The sequence below is a fragment of the Megascapheus bottae genome, chromosome X (genome assembly GCF_031878675.1).
Source record: "Megascapheus bottae isolate mThoBot1 chromosome X, mThoBot2.hap1, whole genome shotgun sequence".
Lineage (NCBI taxonomy): Eukaryota > Metazoa > Chordata > Mammalia > Rodentia > Geomyidae > Megascapheus > Megascapheus bottae.
Genome location: NC_143547.1, coordinates 18266404 through 18271433, shown reverse-complemented (window position 1 = coordinate 18271433; position 5030 = coordinate 18266404). Strand labels below are relative to the sequence as shown.

The following is a 5030-nucleotide window of genomic DNA, read 5'->3' as shown; positions in this document are numbered from 1 at the left end:
GATTCTTAACACTTTGATTTGAAATACTATGTTGTCTAAATAACCTCTTTTTTTTTGCCAGTCCTGGGCTTGAGCTCAGGGCCTGAGCACTGTCCTTGGGTTTTCTCAAGGTTAGAGCTCTACCACTTGAGCCTCAGCACCACTCCCAGCTTTTATCTGTGTATGTGGTACCGAGGAATCGAACCCGGGTCTTCATGCATGATAGGCAAACACTTTAACCACTAGGCCAAACTCCCGGCCCCTACATAACCTCTTGTTTTCTGTTTATGTATAACAACTCCATCAAATTTTATTTATACAAATGACACAAAGAATATCTACCATAACTACAGAACTCTATTGAGAATTTAGGCAATTATTTATCAATATTCTTTTGAGCTACTTGATCCTTCCTGGAGCTTCTCTCATCTTCAAGTATCTAGAATCCATGATTACCCATTTTTCTCCCTTTCTCTGGTGAGCGTGCAACATATTCATGTTATTTCAGAAGATACCTCATTTCCTCAGATACATCTGTCCCTTCAGCTATTACCCTTGATTAAAGTCATTTTCTAGGGATGATTCTGCACGTTATCTATATCAAAATCTGTCCTTCAAACTGAGATTACTGTTGATAAAGATGAAAAACTTTCTATATGAGCATGGAGGAAGGTACTAATGACAAACATTATTGGGTACCATTTAATTCATTACACTCAAAGGGGAAAATAACATAAATCAAAGGTTCTTTAATGCCTATACCACACTTAACCTAAATCCTAAAAATATGATAGGTGCTGGCATGTAGAAATGATTCCTGCCTAGGTCTGTATGATCACGATTTGTGCATTTGCCTCTGACTATACCCAGAAGGTTACCTTCCACACCATTTCTTACAAATATTTCCTTTCACTAGATGTCCTGTATAGTCTCTGATCTTTACTTTGTGGGTAGAGAGAGAAACAATCACTTACTGAGTTCAACTGTGCTCAAACCATTATTCTAGCATCCTATAACTTTTCAAATAGGCAACACTCTCTGTCAGTGCCCTCTTACGCAAGAATCTGTCCCATGAATCTGCATTGGTACTAATGCAAGAGCTTCTACTGCTAGAATTGGACTTTTCTCTCTGACAGTAATTTCAGTCATCTCTAAAAACACCGTAAACTCAAAGATGACTCTTTTTGCTGTACATGGTGGCTCATGCCTGTAATCCTAGCTACTCAGGAGGCTGAGTTCTGAGTTTTGGGGTTCAAAGCTACCCCGGGCACTAAAGATTGTGTAACTCATATCTCCAAATAATCACCAGAAAACTGGAAATGGCATTGTGGTTCAAGGGTAGAGAAGTAGCCTTGAGCTGAAGAGCTCAGGGACAGTGCCCAGGCCCAGATTTCAAGCCCCAGGACTGGAAAGAAAGTAAAAACAAAGAAAAAATAACTCTTCTTTCAATTATTGTGTAAATGTAGCTAGCTGTTTCATAACCAAAGCTTTAACATGGATTATCTCACAAATATTAGTGTACAGATTACATATAGGTATATAGGAACATATACCTTCTTTCTACATCCAGATTCTTAAACATTCCAGTGGAGCATGGACATGCTATGAGATCACAAATGCAGTCAGCACATTCAGATATACAAAGAAGCATAACTTCATTTAATTTTCCTCATGTTTCACATGAGGATACTTTTCCTAACAGGCAGATTTGGTTCTGCCTTTTTATCTTCATACATAGAACTCAATCTAAAGTTTATAGATTTCCAGACTTCTCAAAATTCTGGTTATGGTACTGGACACCTATTTTCTAATCTTGGGTAAAAAGTGACTGCTCAAATTTTTAACCAGTCAAAAAATCGACTTTTCTGATTAACTTTAGAGCCATGTGTAAAATTCTCCATTCCTACATCCTTCTACCAGTTTCTCAAAAATCAACACTAATCAGACTTTGTCTAATTACTCACTCCATTTTTGTGGTGTTTCTTATTCTGTTAGAGCTCTCATCCCCTTATCCAACTTGTTTCCTGGTTACACTCAATTAGAAGGTTCTCTACAAGGTAAGATTTAAAAAAACACCCTGTCTAAGTTTTTTTTTTCTTCCACAATCCAAACTAGTCCTTTTTCAGAGCTTGACATATGTAGCTCCCAGCTTCCTCTCCTTTTATCCCTTGTTGCTGTTTGTTTTCTTTCCAGCTAGAATTCAAAACCTGGAAATGTCAATTTTTTGCTTTTGTGTTAAAGTCATCTTTATTTTTTTAATAGTAGCACTGGATTTTCCCTTAGTGGTGAAAGTTACAGGCTAATTACATTTTCAAAAAAATGTCTGACAGATAGTGTATCTACAAATTTGATTAAAAGTATGTGGGGAGATTTGATTTGGAAATACATTCCTCAGAAAAGTTACCTTTTTCCTGAGGGGATTCAATCTTAGTGTTGAAATTATTTTTGACCTCTTTCTCCCCAGTAGTGCATACTTACTCATTCCTTCTCATGTTTATTGAAATGATATGCTTCATGACTCAATCTCAGTTGTGGTATAAAGGAAGATGACTGAAGGAGCAGTAAAAATGTTCGGATGAGAAAAATTCATGTGGATGTCAGAGCGGAAGCAGGTGTGAGTGGGTCCAACAGAAGGAAACATGGCTGCCAAAATATTTGAGTCCATTGGCAAGTGTGGCCTGGCCCTAGCCGTTGCAGGAGGCGTGGTGAACTCTGCCTTATATAACGTGAATGCTGGGCATAGAGCTGTCATCTTTGACCAATTCCGAGGTGTTCAGGACATTGTGGTAGGGGAAGGGACTCACTTTCTGATCCCTTGGGTACAGAAACGAATTATCTTTGACTGCCGCTCCTGGCCACGTAGCAAAGATTTGCAGAACATCAATATCACGCTGCGCATCCTCTTCCGGCCCGTTGCAAGCCAGCTTCCTCGTATCTACACTAGCATCGGAGAGGACTACGATGAACGTGTGCTGCCATCCATCACCACAGAGATCCTCAAGTCTGTGGTGGCTCGCTTTGATGCGGGAGAACTGATCATTCAGAGAGAGCTGGTCTCCAGGCAGATGAGCGATGACCTCATACAGCGAGCAGCAACCTTTGGGCTCATCCTGGATGATGTGTCCTTGACACATCTGACCTTCGGGAAGGAGTTTACAGAAGCAGTGGAAGCCAAACAGGTGGCTCAGCAGGAAGCAGAGAGGGCCAGATTTGTGGTGGAAAAGGCTGAGCAGCAGAAAAAGGCAACCATCATCTCTGCCGAGGGCGACTCCAAAAGCAGCTGAACTGATTGCCAACTCGCTGGCCACGGCAGGTGATGGCCTGATAGAGCTGCGCAAACTGGAAGCTGCAGAGGACATTGCATACCAGCTCTCCCGCTCACAGAATATCACCTACCTGCCTTAAGGGCAGTCTGTGCTTCTCCAGCTGCCCCAGTGAGGTCTGCCCCGCCTGTACCATCTCGGGGCAGCTGGGCCCCAGCCCTTAGGATTCTGAGCAGCACCCCAGAAATCACTGTGAAATTTCATGATTGGCTTAAAATGAAGGAAACAAAAGTAAATCACTTCCGATCTTTAATTATCAACTGAAAATCTACATTCTCCTGTTCATCTACTCTTTTTAAATCCATCTCTACCAAAAATTGCCAAGTGCCTATGCAGACTGGCTTCGGTTCCTTTCGGGCCTGTTGGTGCTAGCAGTTGGCAGAAGGCAGGGCAGTGTGTGTGTGATGGCCTGGGAGCCCAGCTGGCAGCCAAAATAGACTTGTAGCTTTCATCCCGTCACGTGTTGAAGATTTGAGGACCATGGCACGTGCAGCGGAACCAAGAAGGCAGCCCTCAGTTTTTCCAGCCGTTCCTGCACAGATGCAGCAGAGGAGGTGCCGGGGAGGGTCAGACAGGAAATAGATTGTCTTTTACCCTGATTAATTGTACGTGTGTGACCCAGCAGAAGCAGTTGTGCACAAGCCAGGGCATGGAGTGAAGGATCTGCCCCTATTGAGGTGGGTGGGCTGATTTTGCTGCCCCCCAGGGTCCAGAAACTGAGATGGACTTGGATAGTAAGAGAGGCCTGGACTGAGATGTGAGTCCTGTTGAAGACTTCCTTTCCACCCCCCTGTCTCGGTCCCTCTCCGTTACCCAGTGGGATTCCAGCTTGAAGGATTGCATCCTGTTGGGGCTGAGCTGAGCATGCCTGCCAAAGATGTGTGTGTCCTGTGTTCCCACTCCTTGCTCCAAAACTTCCCTTCCCCAGGGCTGTGTGCTGTGTGTGGCGCTGCAAAGGAAACAATCGTGGGAAGCGAACAAATGTGTGTAAATCGCTGTCAATAAATGACACCCAGACCTTCAAAAAAATGTTCCGATGAAATGTTAAAAGTACAATAATATTTCAAATAATGTACATACTTTAATATTTCTGTGTAATGACCTGATTGAAAAGTTTTTAGTTTAATTTTATTGTCAGGGTTTTGTACAAATGAGTTATAGTTACACACATAACATAATGTGTACATTTCTTGTGTAACTCTCTATTGTATTTTTGTTCCAGGATTAGGTTTGAATTCAGGGCACCGGCACTACCTCTGAGCTTTTGTGCTCTAGGCTCATGCTCTATCAGTTCAGCCACATCTCCACTCCATTTTTGTTCTGGTTAATTGTTGAGTCTCATAGGCTTGCCAGCCTGGTCTGCCTTCAAACTATGATCCCCAGACCTCAGCCTCCTGAGTAGCTAGGAATTCAATCATGGGCCAGTAGTGCCTGGTTATTGTACTTTTACATAGGAATTGACATTTCCAGTGAAAATAATAATCCTGTATGGAGGTAAAGAAAGATAGACAAAGGGAGAAGAGAGAGGTGTAGGGAGAAGGAAGGAGAGAAGGAAGGAGAGAGGTAAAGAAAAGAGGAAAAAGAAAAAGGAAAGGAAGAAAAATGGAAAGAAGGAATCAAGAATCAAAGACAAGAAAATGTAAAGAGGAAGGAAGAAGAAAGGAAAGGACAGAATTGAAAAATGCAACCTTGTTTTTTCTCAACTTCCCATGATGTGGGGATGTTTTA

General features: G+C 42.2%; 1 pseudogene; it reads left to right on the top strand.

The window, feature by feature from the left end:
- Positions 1-2581: 2581 nt before the first annotated feature.
- Positions 2582-3424, top strand: LOC150040526 (prohibitin 1 pseudogene; annotated as a pseudogene).
- The last annotated feature ends 1606 nt before the right edge of the window (positions 3425-5030 follow it).